Source organism: Schistocerca serialis, chromosome 2 (genome assembly GCF_023864345.2).
Source record: "Schistocerca serialis cubense isolate TAMUIC-IGC-003099 chromosome 2, iqSchSeri2.2, whole genome shotgun sequence".
NCBI classification, from domain to species: Eukaryota; Metazoa; Arthropoda; class Insecta; order Orthoptera; family Acrididae; genus Schistocerca; species Schistocerca serialis.
In genome coordinates, this window is record NC_064639.1 from 154,628,982 (window position 1) to 154,648,198 (window position 19,217).

The window sequence follows — 19,217 nt, forward strand, 5'->3', positions numbered from 1 at the left end:
TGGAAGGAACTTGGAGCACTATCTGAGGACCCAACGATTGAGGAAAGAGACTGATATCGAGGCTAATCCCTAATGGTTAGTGACCTCTCGAACATATACTTATGAAATTGTACTTGGCAAGTTTTATTTGCTGTCAGGTATGAAATAAACAGGCAGTGCAGGGAAGCTAAGACGCAATTGGCTACATGAAAAATGTGAAGAAATCAGAAAAGAAATGACTGTCGGAAGGACAGACTTGGCATACAGGAAAGTCAAAACACCCTTCAGTGACATTAAAAGCAACGGTGGTAACATTGGAACGGGAATTCCACTGCTAAATGCAGAGGAGAGAGTGTATAGGTGGAAAGAATGCATTGAAACCTCTATGAGGGGGAAGACTTGTGATAGAAGAGGAAACAGGAGTCGATTTAGAAGAGATAGGAGAGCCAGTATTAGAATGAGAATTTAAAAGAGCTTTGGAGGACTTAAGATCAAATAAGACAGAAGGGATAACGTTCCATCAGAATTTCTAAAATCATTGGGGGAAGTGGCAACGAAACGACTATTCACGTTAGTGTGTAGAATTTATTAGTGTGGCGATATACCATCTCACTTTCGGAAAAATATCATCCACTCAATGCCGAAGACTGCAAGAGCTTACAAGTGCTAGAATTATTGGACAACTAGCTTCATAGCTCATGCTCTGGCGATCAGTTTGGCTTTAGAAAAGGTAAGGGCGCGAGAGAGGCAATTCTGACGTAGTGGTTGATAATGGAAGCTAGACCAAAGAAAAATCAAGACACGTTCATAGAATTTGTTGACCTGGAAAAAGACTTTGACAATGTAAAATGGTGCAATATGTTCGAAATTCTGAGAAAATTGTAGTAAGCTATAGGGAGAGACGGGTAATATACAATATATACAAGAGTTAAAGGGAATAATAGAAGTGGACGACCAAGAACGAAGTGCTTGGATTAAAAAGGATGTAAGTCTGGAATGTAGTCTTGCCCCCCCCCCCCCCCAATTGTTTAGTCTGTATATCGAAGAAGCTATGATGAAAATAAAGGATGGTTTCAGGAGTTGAATTAAAATTCAAGGTGAAAGGATATCAATGATACGATTCAATGATCACATTGCTATCCTGAGCGAAAGGGAAGAACAATTTACATGATCTGCTGAATGGAATGAATAATCGAATGAGTACAGAAAATGGATTGAGAGAAAAACGAAGAAAGACGAATGTGATGAGTAGTAGCAGAAATGAGAACAGAGTGGAACATAACATCGGGATTAATGGTCACGAAGCAGATGAAGTTAATGAATTCAGCTACCCAGGCAGTAAAATAATCATGGACGAACGGTGCAAGGAGGACATCAAAAGCAGACTAGAAATGGCAAAAAGGGCTTTCCTGGCCAAGAGAACTAGTATCAAACACAGACCTTAATTTGAGGAAGAAATTTCTGAGAACGTACGTCTGGAGTACGGCATTGTATGATAGTGAAACGTGGACTGTGGGAAAACCGGAACGGAAGAGAATCGAAGCATGTGCGAAGTGGTGCTACAGGAGAATGTTAAAAATTAGGGGGACTGATAAGGTAAGGAATGAGGAGGTTCTGCGCAGAATCGTAGACGAAAGGAATGTGTGGAAAACACTGATAAGGAGGACAAAATTATAGGACATCTCTTAAGACATGAGGGAGTGACCCATGGCACTAGAAGGAACTGTAGAGGGCAAAAATTATAGAGGAAGACAGGGACTGGAATACATCCATCAAATAATTGAGGACATATGTTGCAAGTGCTGCTTTGAGATGAAGAGGTCGGCACAGGAGAGGAATTCTTGGCGGGTCGCATCAAAACAGTCACAAGACTGATGATCCAAAAATAAAAATAAATGTCGTGACGATATCTTTGGGTCTCATGTGTGGTTGTTGCGAGGTGGTGTAGGTCAAGACTTCGTGGTGCTGGACGATAACGCTCGACCTCACAGAGCAAGGGTGGTTGATGTTTAGAAACGGAAGGTATGGCACGCTTGGCGTGGCCTGCTCGCTCTCTCGATTTGAATTCCAGAGAGCACGTCTGGGATGCACTAGAGATACGGGTTGCATCACGTCAGCATCCACTAACCACTGTCCAAGACTTGCGAGCAGCGCCGCAGGAAGAATGGGCGTTATTGCTTCCACATGAGATTAATGACGTCATTCACAGCATGCCCCGTCGTTTGTCGGGCCTGTATTGCTGCCAGAGGTGGTCATATCCCACACTGAGTGCATTAACCAGCTGTCGGAATGTGTGTGTGTAAATCTGTTGAGATGGAAAAAAAACGAAGAACATTTTTGTCTACCGTTATGCATGTTGCAGTTGCTTACGGTCTGTTTTCTTTGTACTGTTTCTACCTTACTATCACCTGATCATACTGTTTTGTGGCAAAAATAAACGCAAAATTGAAAAATTTCAGTTTGTTTCTTCTATATTGGATACCAGTGTACGCTACATCAATAGCCTCAACTACTTAGTTTAGTTTTGCTAAGGTTAACAGACAACTGAATTCCGAAATGATGTGCGCGATAGAGGTTTGCTGATCGGCCATAGTCATTTTCCTGTAATTATTACATGCTAAGAAATGAATGTATTTAATATCCTGTCATAAAATAATTTATTTGATGCTGTGAGAAATAGTCATGACGTTAAATTATGATGTTTGATGAAAATAAATAATGCAGCAACAGATTCTGTTATTTAACACTCTGGTTTCATTAAGAAATTATCTCTGAATATGCAACATCTCCTGGATAAGTTACACGATTAATGTGTGGTTCAGATAGTTTAAACTACTTATTTGTGAGGAATAACGTTCTGAATGGCGATTCAGAGACTGAGTAAAATGTGAGTGGTATACAAAACACAAATTACATGCTTACAAGTTGTACGACCATGTGGTAGCGTGTGCTACAGGGTACTTCTGTTATGCTGTCTCAATTGTAACTCGCAGCTATTAAGCAGTGGAAGAAGTGGAGAGGCAGCTTATTTAAACTCTCGTTTGAAATAATTCTTGTTGAACCCTGCCCAGCCCTCAGTATCTGGAAGTAACTTTGTGTCATATTCTTATCAGTAATAAGTGATATCAAGCAACGACGTTTCACGAATGTCAACAAATTTGACGTGACAGTTATTCATAGTGAGGAGATTAGCCCTTGTATCGCACTATCGTGCAGCTGCGCAGTGGTGTTATAGACATTGAGGGATAACGGAGAAGGGTAAATGTATCAATCTGAGGAAAGGGCACTGTTCTGCCAACCACCAAGCATAAAGTTACAAGCGGAGATCGTTTTGATACCTCTTACAGATCAGTACTGTTGTTGCTAAGGTCTTAGAGTGAGCAACACTCAGAGGAGGGACAAAAACGAGAAAAAATGTCGAGGAAACATGAGCTCTAAAATGCATATTTGGAAATTTGTGGTAAGTTCCTATAAGACCAAACTGCTGGGGTCATCGGACCCTAGGCTTACACATTACTCCATCTAACTAACGCTAAGGACAACATACGCACCCATGCGCGAGGGATGATTCCAACCTCCGACGGGGGGAGTTGCGCGAACCGTGGAGGGTCGCCCCAGACCCCGCGACTACCACGCGCTGCTCTAAAATGCATATCTTAGGAGCTATGGGCACCTCTACAGCAGAAGAAATGCGTTTCATAGAAGCAAATACGAGCAAGTGTTCACAGCGATTAAGTTATGCAGCTTGGAGCCCATACCTACTGGACATTTTCTCTTGTATTGGTCTACATTATCTCGTTAACAAACATGGAAACCAAAACGCTTGCAGTAGATGTGTTTCGCTGTTACGGAGACGAATAAGTGCTCATAGCTCGTAAGATATGCATCTTACAGTCCGCAGCTCGTGGTCGTGCGGTAGCGTTGCCTCGCTTCCCACGCCTGGGTTCCCGGGTTCGATTCCCGGCGGGGTCAGGGATTTCTCTGCCTGGTGATGACTGGGTGTTGTTCGGTGTCCTTAGGTTAGTTAGCTTTAAGTAGTCCTAAGTTCTAGGGAACTGATGACCATAGATGTTAAGTCCCATAGTGCTCAGAGCCATTTGAACCATATGCATCTTAGAGTCCAAGTCTGCTAGAAATTTTTTATCCTTGTTTTGGTCCGTATTACCATACCTTGATTTCTGTCTGTCTTGCAATCCAACCAGTAATCATATTCCACTGGCAGAGGTACCAGAACGATTTTCGCATGTAACTGTCCACCATGTCGTTACCGGGGTCTCTTACCTCAAAATGATACATTTACCCTTCATCATCCCCCCATGAACCATGGACCTTGCCGTTGGTGGGGAGGCTTGCGTGCCTCAACGATACAGATAGCCGTACCGTAGGTGCAACCACCAAGGAGAGGCCAGACAAACGTGTGGTTCCTGAAGAGGGGCAGCAGCCTTTTCAGTAGTTACAGGGGCAGTTTGGATGTTTGCCTGATCTGGTCTTGTAACATTAACCAAAACGGCCTTGCTGTTGTGGTACTGCGAACGGCTGAAAGCAAGGGGAAACTACAGCCGTAATTTTTCCCGAGGGCATGTAGCTTTACTGGACAGCTGCATCAAACCAGTCTCAGGAGTGAAGACCACAACAACAATCCCTGGAAGTTTGTAACATCATCACGCAATCACTCGGTGGGCTTCCTCGGTTGCCTCAGTTCATACCTAAATTTGGTTGTTCCACTTAAAGTCACAAGCCACATCATTTAGAACTAATTTACGCCTACTTATCTATAAAATCACTTTTGTCTCCCCGGTAGAAATGAGATCAGACGCAAGTTTGCTCTCAAGGATTAGAAGATAAGGCCAATCCTTCTGTGTCCACTCAGTAAACGACTACGCACAAGCCCTAACGAATTACAGAAAGAGTCGATTCATGACAGTATTTTCCAATAGCGATAAATTGACTTCAGATTTGGAGTGAAAGTAATAAGACTAATGTTTGAAACTATAAGTATTGCGACTGCGGGCTAAAAACAAATAAATTCGATGACAGAAAGAGATGACCTGTAACTGTAATTGAGAATAAATCGCTGGAAACCCTTTATTCTGCCGTACCTACAATTGGTTAATAAGGTGACCAGAAAATATTTCATCCTAGGTGTAACTTTCGCCATAGTGGAAGAAGGAGATTTCATTTAATGATAGAGTCACCTTGTTATGCGGGGAGTGGCCTATATAGCACCACAATAGGTGTATACACTGAGAGTAGGAAAGACTACAAACACGGAGAATAACATGTTAGAACATCAAACAACTGATACAATGCAAAGTCAAACCTGATCGTCTTTCATTCGGGAAAATAAATACGTTGAAATTATTCAGAACAGTGCGTTCCACAAAATGACAGACGTAGAAGTCGTTCAAGAGTCTGCATTCTGTTATCACAGATACAGATATAACTGACAGAGTAGAATCTTCCAATGGAATCTTTTAGTTTCAAATGAGTAACTGCGAACACGAACGATCGATCACCTCCTGACATGCATTAAAATTCTGACAGTGTCTAGTCCGCAGGATCTTCTTCGTGAGAGATATCTAAGGTTCCACCAAGAGTCTCTGAAGGCGATGTACAACCGAACAAATGCCGAATCTTTCTCTCTAGACGGCGTCATTGGATGCGATGTTCAGCGACGTGTTGTCAGTACATCGCTCCCTCGACCGTTATTAATTTTATAGCCTGAGCACGATTACTTCCAAGTAGATCGTCAATCAGCTTTATGAGGTTAAGTGCACCTTGATAGTCGTCCCACGAAAGAAATATTTGTAGTAATATCGGGAATCGAACCAACATCATTCAGATCGATGACCGATTAGCTATGGAGGCGAACATTCTAAGAGCCCCAGCGAAATCGATTTAACTAACTATCCACTATTGGTTTATTGAAATGAGACTTCCAGTTAATCTTTCTGAAAGAAGCTTATGTTAATTAATACGCGTGTGCTATTTATATGATAAAAAGATTTAGATATCCTTGTGTTAAGACATTTAATTACCTAGTGAATTTTCATTTCGTGCTGCAAGCCTAAAAAAGAAAGAGCACGATGTCTGCAACATGAAACAAAAGTGCAATTTAGAGCACCAAAAAATCACAATAGTGTTAACAATTTTTGGTCTCAGCTTGGAGGGTGTATGAAGTTTTCTTGAGGTATACGGAAGCAAGAGTCGCATAATTTTGTTCTGTGACAGGAACCTGCCAAGTTTCCGTATTAGAGAACATACATCGATAAAAAGTACCGGCAGCACTGTTATAATTCGTACAGAATTATCTTGGCAATCGTTCACTATATACATGTTCTAGATATGATTGCCCACATCTCGATCACCTTCACACACATGTATGGACGGCGTCGCACACCGTCAGCGTGACCATATCTATCGACATCTCGCAAGGACCGCCCTATTGCACGGATGATGATGTCGTCTCTTGTGTTGTAGCATATGCCAGGAAAAGTTTCCTTAGTAACCGCAAGGACTAATATCATATGAATACCGTGGGTGTTCGAATAAGTCCAACCCCCACATACGCAGAAGCTGCTGCACGGGTTCGTTGTGTGGTATCGGGCACTGCCGCGAAGGGTGATGGGATGCAATCCATCGGTAATCCACATACAGCAGGGAGGCGGGGACTTGAATTGTCATCTTGTGCAGGAGAGACGTCCCGAACGGAGTCGATCTTAAATATCTGTGCTACCTCGAAACATTTTTCACTCATATCGCCACCATACGATATTGCAACGCGGCATTGCCACACGCCTCACGTATTCCTTGTAAAAGTTGGCAAAGTTATATTCCACGCGGAACAAGGCCCAGCACTGGAGGCAATAAGCAATCCTCGTGGGGATGGCGGACATAGCGCTGAACAGGGAGACCAGAGGCTTTCGATGGGTGCATAAGATGAAGCGACGGCCGTAGATGAAATCGCAGAGTTTCTTAAACCCAAAAATGATGGCCAAGGCCTCCTTGTCAATGAATCAACTGGATACCCAGAGATGTGTCCTTCTCCACCAGACATCACGGCGCCTAGAGTATCAGCAACCAAACTGACAGCCTGCAGTCGCTGGTTTCCCGCATTCGCAGGCACACAGAAGAACTACAAAACCGATGGGCAATATTAATGAACGGCCACAGCAGCAACCACAACAACAACACCACAGCAAAGACATAGCGGCCACCAGGGGCCACTACCGACCCACATAAACATAAGGAAGAGGTCGCTGCAGATCCCGGAACTATTTTCATACGACAACCACTTGATGGAAAATAGTCCCGAGGTACTCATCCGCTCGGCCGCACATCGGAACCGCCCCTGGTCATGATGGCGTCACCTACCGTCACCTCAAGGAATCCCCTCCATCCTTCCTGTCTGTCCTTGCTACCCTGTACAATGTCCTCCTCTCCACTGTATTTTACCCTGACCTGTGGAAGACTTCCCGTGCCCTGCTGTTCCCTAAGCCTAACAAATCCCCCTCTGCTACCTCTTCCTATCGTCCCATCTGCCTCACCTCCGTGTTCAGTAAGGTCTTTGAGGCCATCCTCTCTCGCCGTATCCACCGCCACCTTAACCAGCACCGCCTCCTTCCTCTTACCCAATGTGGCTTCCGGCCTTCCTTCTCTGCTGACGACCAGCTCCTTAACCTTACCCATCTTCTTTCCCTCCAACTTAACTCCCGTCGCTCTGCTATCTTTGTTTCCCTTGATCTCCAGAACGCCTATGACCGTGTCTGGCATCCCGGGCTCCTTTTCAAACTCCAGACCTATGGTCTCACCATCAACTTCGTCCATCTCGTTGCTTCCTTCCTCTCCCATCGTCCCTCCTATGTGACTATCCACAATTCCAACTCCCATAATTTCTACCCCTCTGCCGGCGTGCCCCAAGGTTCTGTCCTTTCCCCTCTCCTCTATCTCCTGTACACTGCTGATATGCCCAAACCTCCCCCTCCTGTTCATCTTCTCCAGTTCGCTGATGACACCGCCTTCCTAGCCCTTTATCCTACCCTTCACCGGTCCCAACGTACCCTCCAAACCCACCTTCACCAATTCACTGCTTGGTGCAACCAGTGGTTCCTCCGTGTTAATCCCTCCAACACCCAGGCGATCATCATAGGCCGCACCACCCGCTCCTTCCGCCTCCATGATTTGTACCTCACCATTTACGGCCGTCCTATCCACCTCACTCCTACCCTCAAATACCTTGGCCTCACACTCGACCGCCACCTCACCTGGGCTCCCCATCTCCTTACCATCCAAAACAAGGCTCACAACCGCCTCCGCCTCCTGAAACTCCTGTCCGGCCGGACGTGGGGTCTGCATCCTTCCACCATCCTTCACACCTACAAATCCATGATCCGCCCCATCCTTTGTTATGCCAGCATCGCTTGGATTTCCGCCCCTCCCCGGTTCTATAAAGCCCTCCAAATCCTAGAACGCCATGCACTTCACCTCGCCTTCCGCATCCGCCTTCCGTCCTCCACGCGCATCCTCTATGATCCCATCCCCTTCCCCCACCTTCTTCTTTTCCTTGAACACATCCGCACACTATATATTGTCCGCCGCCTTGCTCCCCCTCACCCCCTGGTGTCTCCCTTCCTCTCCACTCCCAACCAGTTGCCGCGCCTTTACCGTTGTGCCCCTCCCTCTCTCCATCTCCACACCCTCCATCTCCTTTCCCAACACAACTTCCACCGTCTACCACTCCCGGATGATGAGCTTCGCCCTGACATCTACTCTTCCTACCAACTCTAACCCCCTCTTCCTGCCTCCTCTTCAGGGCTCCCTCTCCTCGTCCTCCCTCCTTCTGAGCGGATTTCCCCTCCTACTCCCCGTCCATCTCTTGTGCCTTCTTTCAGTGTCTCTGCGCTCCCTCCTGCCCTGTCTTCCCTTTTCCTCTCCCGCCCCATGTGTCTCCTGCCTCTTCGTGAACCCACAGTTGCCCCTCCTCTCTTCATCCCGCCGCTTCCCCAGCTGCCCCATGCTCTCCCCTCCTTTTCCATCATCTCTGACCTTTCCCTCGGCAGGTCCCGCCTGGTAGTTTTATTCTTCGTTGTGTGTGCTCCAAGTGGGTTTTAAGTGTGTTGTTTCGGAGTGTTTTTAATACTGTGGCCAACTTTGAACCTGTGCATGCGCATCCAGTGTCTTCTGTGTTTTAAGAATCGCCAGCTGTGTTTTTTAACTTTCTGGTGACTTTTTTAACTGTCCCCAATGAACTTCTACATGTCAGTGTATTTTTACCTCCATTTTCTCCCCTTACTCTGTTTTATGTTCCCCTTTTTTAACTCCTTATGTATGTATTATTTTATTCTTGTTTTAGTTGTCATTCACTCGGCTGAAGAGCGGCGGAGTGTGCTGCTGACAACCCTCCCCTGCCCGTATTGGGGAGGGGCATGAAATCACAATAAAGAAAAAAAAAAAAAAAACCGCACATCGGCAGTTCATCGACCGCCAGCAGACTTGGATAGCTGCCGCCCCGGCAGCCCGGCTTGGATCTTCTCGCTGATCTCTGGATTAGGCTTGGTATATCGGAAAGTCTCTGGCGGAGACAAGCAGGAAATTATTTCAGTTGTTTTCTATATTATTCTTGTATGTAGTTGTGATTCGAAGACGGATTACTGTTTTGTGTTGGTGTTATACTTGGCCGGCCGAAGTGGCCGAGCGGTTAAAGGCGCTACAGTCTGGAACAACACGACAGCTACGGTCGCAGGTTCGAATCCTGCCTCGGGCATGAATGTGTGCGATGTCCTTAGGTTAGTTAGGTTTAAGTAGTTCTAAGTTCTCGGGGACTTATGACCACAGCAGTTGAGTCCCATAGTGCTCAGAGCCATTTGAACCATTTGTTATACTTAGGGAATTTGTTTTGGTTAGTTGAAAAGTCCAATAAATTGTTTCGGACTTTGATCGTTAGTTTCTTCCTCTTACGCAGACATATCACCCAGGGTGGTGCAGAAGGATGTAAATTCAGCAGATGTAAATTGAGTGCCACTGTCGGTCACAGTCTCCGGAAGGCCCTCAATGGCAAGGATGTGGAAAAGAGCTAGGATGGTAGGGGTGGATGTTTTCGAGGACATGCGGGAAACATAAGGTAATCCACTGCGTGCATCCACAAGAATAAGCCAGGAGGAGCCGAGGAATGGGCCCACAAAATCTGGGTGCAAACGGGACCAAGGAGAAGGAGCAGGAGGCCACGGGAACAGGCGTCGTGGGGGTGCCGACTGGTGCCGTTGTCAAGCGGTAGTGACCATGCTGGTGATGGCGGGGTTCATCCCTCTCCAGTAGACGTGCTGGCAGGTAAGCTCAGTCCGGTACACATTTTCGCTCTTCGCCGCTGACTCCACCTTATGTCCTGACGCAGCTGACATCAGAAATTCCTTTCCCTTCCTTTCTCCCGGTTTCCAATTCACGTACAATTTGTCACAGCTGCGGATTCCACGTCGTGTCTGTTCTATCAGACATGAGCGAAAGAATAAACACCACGCACTCGAATAATTATTTGAACATGTTCAAGTTATCGCCAATTTTGTGCAAGTACACGTAAGAGAGAAGGTTTCCATATATATTTATGTAAAAACCTTGTGACAAAAGGAACTACTTCTAATGCAGAACAAGAAAAAATGATAAAGTATATTTTCTCAGTTGCCATTCAACTTATCTAAAATTCAGGTAACAAAAAAATTACCTGTGCTTTTGCAATGAATGTGAACGTCATAATACAACTTTTTTACTTATTTCCTAAAGCGCGCAAAATGGTAAAATGTACCTGAGAGGTAATTTACCTCCATCAGTATAGACTGCTGAAATGTTTTCGTCACCAGTTTTACTTATAAAAGAGTGTGTTCGATGCCATTTTATGCTACTAACCACCTAGAATTTACAAAAGCTTATAGGGCGTAACCGATAAAGCGCAGCACTCAAGAAAGAATCTTCCTAAGCTATGTGATAAATAGAAGCGAGTGTTAGGTTACCTTTGCGAATTTTCCTTCAACTTCTTGTAACTGAAACACAATGTCTTTACTGAAACCTTCAAAAATATTCAATATAGTTGCTGCGCTTCGTAGTCGCGCGGTCTAATGCTCCTTGTGATGGCTCGCGTGGCTTCCTCCCGTCGGAGGTTCGAGTCCTCCCTCGGACATGGCTGTGTATGTTGTCCTTAGCATAAATTACTTTAAGTTACATTGTGTGTAAGCTTAAGAACCGATAACCTCTGCGATTTGGTCCCATAAGACCTCACCACAAATTTCAAAATTATTCTACATATTTAAGCTGGCAGTTCAGCTTAATGGAAGCACTGAATGTTTTACTGGTTACTGTGGAGCTCTATATGAGGTCTTTAATAGAAAACCTGAGTAACAAATGATTTTTGAAGCAGTGGTTAAATTTTTGGAAGAACATTTGCGTAACGATTTATGATGGCAAGACAACTATCCAACATAAAGGTGTTTCCGCTGAACTAAGGCCACAACGGTATGAAACTTGCTTGTCACAGCTGTAAGGAACTCTTTGCCCATTCCGAATGTAAATTATACATCGGGAAACATAGCCTCATAATGTGTATAACAACACATTTAACATTCTTTACATATAAGACAGACGTAAGATTCGACATGACTTTGTGATAGAATTACGGTATAGCAAACTCGCTGCTCTTTGCATAAATCAGAGATTGTGGTCGATCTATTCAAAACCGTTGGTTCAGATGAAAACATCATAACCCAAATTTCACATAACGAGTGTTACTTGATGTTATATAACAGACTCTTTAGGCCACTGAATATATAATCTGACATTATCTGTCGCTTTAATTTGAAGTCTTTTTGCTAGTGTTTAATTCATCAGCTTTCTTAGTTCAAATTTTCGTACTTGCTTCCTCTTCAAGAAATTATCGCAGCCTTTACTACAATGCATCGGAAATCTGAACATCTCTTGCTTGCCGTGAAATATTAGTTGTTGAATGGGATAACTTACGCCTGAAGCAGCAGGGAGCTGGTTGGTGTGTGGAAAGGTACTAGGACCACAAAATAAAGGATAACAGTAATTTGTTAAAAAATTAAACCTTTTGCAATGAGAAAACACACTTTTCAGGGCAATCCTTAAAATGCTTGATACTACGAAGATAAGTAATAAAAGACAACATAAGTTTACCACTTTTACTGGGCCAAAATCATATTAACAGACAATTCAAATACCAATGTGTTTCAATTTCTTAATCACCCTACGGCGTTGCTCCTTAACAGATAATTCAAGAACGTCAACTGACTATATTTGACAGCTGTGCGAACGGCTTAAGGACCAATGATGAGTGTTCCCTATGGCGACGCCATTTCAAGTAATACGGTTTTACTTACAAAAACTCATTAAGCAACATGATACGTCGGTCATAATGACCAATTTACGTATAACACGAACCAAACTTAAGTGGACAGAATAACACTACAAGGAGTTTAATAGTATTAACGCCAAATGAAGTGTAAAAAAAATTAATGAGCGCTGGCCATGCTACAAACATTATAACTGGTGGAGGTCGTTCTGAATTAACAGAAACTTGTAATTATATTGGGGCGCCCAAAACATGAAATTAAGCTTGCCTCTACGCGGTGTCGCTTAGTCAAACGGAATTTATAAGAAATCATCTGCATTAAGTCGTATACAGTTGACATGTAAAACACAGAAGCAAAGCAATGGCTTAATTTCAGAGGTTGCAGGAAAGCAAACGGCTTGATGGACAGAAACTCCAAATAAACAAACGAAGTAGTAATTGTTACATAGGTTGCTGAAGTCTGGAAAACAGCAAATGATAAGTAATGGGGACCAAAGATTATCAGTGGCGAGCTGTCTTACCAAAATAAATCTTTTCCACAATGTTTGCGAAATGTACAGAATGATTTGGCGAATTAGGAGAGGCTGCCCAAAGCGTGCAACGAAGAATCTATTTGTATTTGGCCCTGGTAAGTAAGCAGGATTAAACACTTCTTAAAAGAAATGTAAATCAATGTATAAAAAAGTTCGGCAGGTACTGAAAGCGTTAAGAAGTATTGTAGCGAAATACAGGACGTCAATAAATAAATCCAACGAGTTCTTGAAGCAGTAAGCACCATACACAATTCTAATAAAATACCAAAAGTATTAATAAATGAAATGGCTGCGGGGATTGAATAAACACTATTTTCATGAAAGCACGACATTATATAATATTACAATGAAATGAAGACCCTTAGCTGCTTACAGGCGTTGGCATACGTCAACGTGGACAGATGAAAATGTGTGCCCTGACCGGGACTCGAACCCGAGATCTCCTGCTTACATGGCAGACGCTCTATCCATCTTTTCTTCCCATTTTGTTCGTTGTTGATCGTTGTTAATTATTATATTATATGGCACAGGTAGTTAACAATTACTTGTAAGTAACACTACTTCAGTAAAAGACAAAACAGTTTGAAGAAGACTGTCAAGCGTGGCATAGGTAATAATGCAGGCAGGTAACACAAAGAATGATTTGATAAAAAGAGCTTCTTACGTTCAGTAACGTGGCGAGTACAGAACCGAATCAAAATGCAATACAAATTCGCCACGAATCATGTATAATCGCGAAACGTGCCCAGATAATCGGTGAGACACGGAATAGTAGTAACACAAAAAAAGAAGCTGTGGCTTTCAGTAAGAGACTGGATCAAGTAGGTGTGAAAGGAACCAGGATGCAGTGGCTCACATGTAAGTAGAAAATCAAATTAGTGCCTGTTACAGAGAGAACTCACCATACAGTCCACAATATGTACATGCAACAGCACCCCGAGCAGGATTGCTTTCTTCAACAGTCGAGTAGCTGACTGTTAAACTCAAAATGGCATGATTGCACCAATAACACGTCACAGCCCACTCCGCCGCATTCCACCTGTGATGACGTCGTTGATAAATTTTGATTTCGCGAACTATCCACTGCTGCAATCGAGCCGGTCACGCCTCTATTATATACACACTGCTCTCCCCCCCTCCCCTCTCGCCATACTGCTGCCGGCTGCTGCTTACTGTGCCCTCATGCGGCCAGGTGTCCCCTCGTCTCCCCAGCGACACGCCATGCAAATTCTGATATAGACCACTGCTCACTTTCGTTGTTGGACATCTTTTGAAAGCCTTTTTGTACCCAGTGATGTGTTGCAATCGAAGCATGAGGTAAAAATATTTCAACAATATTTTATATAAAAGACTGCGTTTCAACTACTGTTAGTTAATTACAAGATGATAAATATCTATCGATACCTGTCGTAAAACTTTGTGTTGACAAAATCGAAATATCATTTCATAATCTTCTAATTGAACTACATCGTTTGAAATACACCTCTAAAACGTTCTGTTTTATGTTATCTTTAACATTTTCCTAGTGATTTCTGTTTTTATGTCTTCATAGCCCTTCCACCACCTCCAACCTTTTCAACAATAAATAATAAACACAATTAGAATGCGATCAGAACTGGCAATGTTGATTGGATGCACTGAATTATTTGTATAATGATCCATTAACGTAGTTAAATTCACATGACAGTTGATTCGATTTATAAGAAACATCGTAATTCTGAAGTGGGGAGTATCTGATGACATGGGGATGACGGTATTATCCACTAGAATAAGAGAATCTGCATCAACTAGAGGGGGGGGGGGGTACTTGGGCAGTAATGGTCACACTCTCGACACGGCATTGACAAGTGTAGCCAGCAGACGCTTCGACAGTTAAAGATGTATGTAAGTTTCCAAATGGCGGTACTCTGTTTTTGCCTGGAGTGAAACTGGAAACAATGCAGCAGGAAGATATTTCTGTGGATTTTATCTGTGTTATTGTTTAGTACTGAACAATAATAAACAAATATTATTCGAAGTTTTTGTTTGTAATTTATGATCCTTAGTTCATGAAAAGTATATAATGGAAACGTGGACTTGTAACTCATTACCGCAAGATATGTATACCTTCGGCAGTTGAAGTTTTTGGAATCTACTGGACGAGAACTTGCATTAGTGCCAATTGAAATAAATAATAGAAGATTTTTACATAATGTGATCATTTCGTGATCAATCGCATGATGCGCATAATTTTTTATATAGTTGTCTTGATCGCAAAGGTTTTTGAACAGAATTACCTGCCTAAGCTATGTAACAGGCATTTTAGAATCTACAATAGAAGTAAATGAATAAATCATTACCGTCTATTACATTAAGAAGTTAAAAACCGTCGGCGCAGTTATTTGATTATTCTGCAGGAGACAGAGTTGATATTGTGATGCATAAAAAATATTAGATCGCTCTATTATGACTTGAACAAGATGAACTACGTAACTCTGTTACAATCTATTACCACAGAGATATTATGTACCTTTGTCACTGAATCTAACATACCATTTGGTGCAGTACATGACAACAGCCTCTTCTCTCAAAGAACAGATATCTATAAATTCTGCTGCATAGTCCGTCTAATACAACCATGGGTAATTCAGGCAGTTGGGAGAGAATGCTATCGTCTTCGGTGATGATTAGAAACGGGACGGAGAGACGGAGCGGCACTCTTCTCTGACGTAACCAAGCATACTGTAGCAGTGGCATATGTAACTCATGCGGGCGCCTTTGCGCCAGCTTCGCACATTTGTCATTGCGTGTCGCACCAACTATGTTTACGTGTGGTTCCATCGCGGGGTACTGATCTTGCCTTGGGACTTGGTTCTTCGGATGACAACACATGAATAATAATATAAACAACACGATGTACTTCTCATTCTTCTGCAGTGCAACAAGTGAAAACCACATAAAATTAAAACGAGTCGAAGTTCCATTCACGCTTCTGCCGGTATACAGGGTGAAGCATGTAAAAATTGCACCGCGAATTTTGCGGAAATGAAAGATTCTATTGATGAGCGGTTTTCACAGAACAGGTTCATAGTCAGTGGCTCGTACAGTCAGCCAATAAAAAAATTCTAATAATACTTAGAAATTGTATTACTTTTGTAAAAATGCATTGTTAAAAAAATGAAACATGCCTATTGGTATTAACAAACTAAAAGTAGCACAATGTCAGTGATGTATGTTGCAGGAATCTATGTCGTACCACACACTAAGAAACAGCACAAGTTCATATATCAGTTCCGGCCATTCTGACAAGTAACGAGACAACTGACCACCACAGGTTGTATTCAAAATGACAACAGGCGGCGGCAGTACACACTTTCTGTGTGGTGTGGCGCGACTGCTGCACACGTGCTAGCATTTCAGCGGAGATTTCCTAGCAGACTGTAGGAATATATCGTTGCATATCATCGGGTGTAGTTGGTGTGACCTAGCAGACAGTGTCATTCAGCTTTGTACACGGAAGGAAGTCAACAGGGTCAAATGCGGGGAACCCGCCGGCCGAGGCACATGTCCTCTGCATCCAATTCAACGATTTGGAAACAATTCGTGAAGACATGCTGTAGTACGTCGTGCAACATGGGATGGTCAGACATCATGTTGATGCCACAGATCCCTTCGAGGCCTCACAGGAACGTCTTCTAGAATCCTTGGAAGATGGTCTATTAGGAGTCTGCGATACTTGTGCGCGTTCAGTGTTCCGCCTAAGAAACATGGGCCTGTGAGCTGAAGAGTCACTAGCTCACACCACACGTTTACACTCCTTGGACGCTAACGTTCCATATGACGAAGCTGACGAGTATTGTCAACAGACCAATCGTGCATCTTTCGACGCTTTACCTGGCCATGACTGGTAAATGCGGCTTCGTCATTAAACAAGATAAATGACACATCCGGAGTGTCCTGTCTTCAGGATAGTCACAATAGTTTCTGTGCAGTTCTTTATGGACAAAAATGAAATAAGCGTATGGCATCGTTGTCCGGGAGGCTCCATCCGGGGAAGTTCGGCGGCCAAGCCCAAGTCTTATTTCAGTCGACGCCACATTGGCCGACTTGCGTGCCAATGATGAGGAAGAAATGATCATGAGGACAACACAACACCCAGTCCTCGAGCGGAGAAAATCTCCACCCTGGCTGGGAATCGAACCCGGGCACTCTTGCATGGCAGGCGAGCACTTTACCATCCAGCAAAGCAGGCGAACTTAATGGACAGATATGTGATGGGGATGGAACCACTGTCGACTGAGAATGCCTGACGCATTCCGTTCTTCGTGCAACTGCGCGGGAGGTAAAGCGCTGTCTGTTTTACAAAGATGTTTGTACAAGATCCTGATGCAGCAGCTGAAACCTCATTATTCGTATCAACGCTCAGAATTTGCTGTTCGTTTTCTGGCACGGATCGAAGTTTACGGCATGTGGTCAGGCAATATTCTATGCAGTGACGAGGCACAATTTACACTAGAAGCTGCAGGGAATACACAGAAATGCCAAAATTGGGGTAGCCTGATAGATTACGTACTGTGCACGAAGAGGCATTGAATTCTTTGTATGTGACAATGTGCTGTATATTCACAAGCAACTTTATTCTTCGTCCGTCCTTCTTTGAAGAGAATACGCCCATCTGGCCGGTCAGTTGCACCATGACTTCTGCACGTTATCTAGACATCCTCGAACGGCATGTGATTCCTGGACTGGAAGAGCGCAACAGTGTGGAAACCACTGTTGTCATCGAGAATGTACCTACAACTCGTGTCGTTCGCCCAGTGGAAAATTTGCTTTATGCAACATTCCACGAACGTGCTGTCTACAGATACATGAGCTAAAAGATCACCTGATCACAAACCATGTGACTTTTTGCTCTGGGAATACCTAAAGGAACGGGATTATCTGTGACATGTTCGGCCTCTGCTTGATCTGATGGCCAGTACGCAAAAACTCATAGCCCAATTTTCACTGGAAATGCTGCTAGCGACTATCGTTCTATAGATGCAGCAGCAAGAACACTAATTTCCCCTTCCGCTGTCGTCACCTGTTTTCTTCTGTTACTTTATCTAGGTATTACGCTATTACTTTCACGCAACAGGTTGAAGAGGTTGATAAACAACTGCCGTGGTGGTTGACGTCTGTTGGGACGCCTTGTCGGATATAGCGTACAACGACGAACTGCATTTTTTCCTATACTCTCCATACACTGTGAGCATGTTGGCTTTTCATGGATTGGTAAATCGCATCGTCCACTCACGACATAGAGCTTGGACTGTCACAGAAGTTGTAGGGCACTCAAAGAACACACTAGCACACTGCTAGCAAACATAGTGAATTCCTACCTACAATTACGCAGGTTGAATGGCACAATCACGTGTCAGTGAGGAAAATTTGCACAACACGATATCTCGTGAAGGATTCGCACCATAATCCTGTAACAAACACCATTAATAGGCATTACTCCAATTTAAAACAGAGTATGTTTCTACAAATATACACTTTCTAAGTATTGCTACGATTTGTACGTCAACTGACAATTTGAGCCTCACACTACCAATTCACTGTGTGGAAACCGCACATCAATAGCAGTTTCCAGTACCGTAGTGTTTGCAGTGCATGTTTTACGTGATTCACCCTGTATATGGGATTCAAATGCTATCATAGAGATCGTTTATGTGTGCGTAACGCACAGATAGTTGTAGAAAGTAACTAAAACTAGAAAAAGAGGTCAGCTCTTAAAATATTTTCAATTGTACGTAAACAAGCAACAAACGAGGGCTATTCGGAAAGTGAGGAACGATCGGTCGCGAAATGGAAACCACTGTGAAAATCCGAAGAATCTTTTCACAGAAGTTTTGGGCAGTGTCTCTAGTATGCCCATCGATCGCATCTAGACGCTTTTTTTCAATTGTGAGCGCACTGTGAGCGAGTAAAGGTGCCTAGAACAACGATGTCTCCCGCCAAGTAGGAGGGCCCGCTGAGAGGCTTCGCCTTAATGAATGCAGCCCACCTCACACAACTGCCACGCTCTTCCTTCTTCATGGCACTTCTCAGACGCATTCTGCAGGGGCAGTGAAGACGCTCCTGCAGCCGTTTCGATGGGAAATGTTCGATCACCCACAAAACAGCACTAATTGACTCGTCCTGAGTATCATCTCTGTTCACATGAAACGCAGGATACGAAGACAACACTTGGACTCAGGCTACGTACTATAGGCCAGCGTAGAGAATTATCGGAAAGCACAGGCGGCTGCCTTCTATGTCGATGATGTTGGAAATTTGGTACAACGCTCCAACAAATGTGTAAGTCGGAGCGGCGACTATGTAGAGAAGTG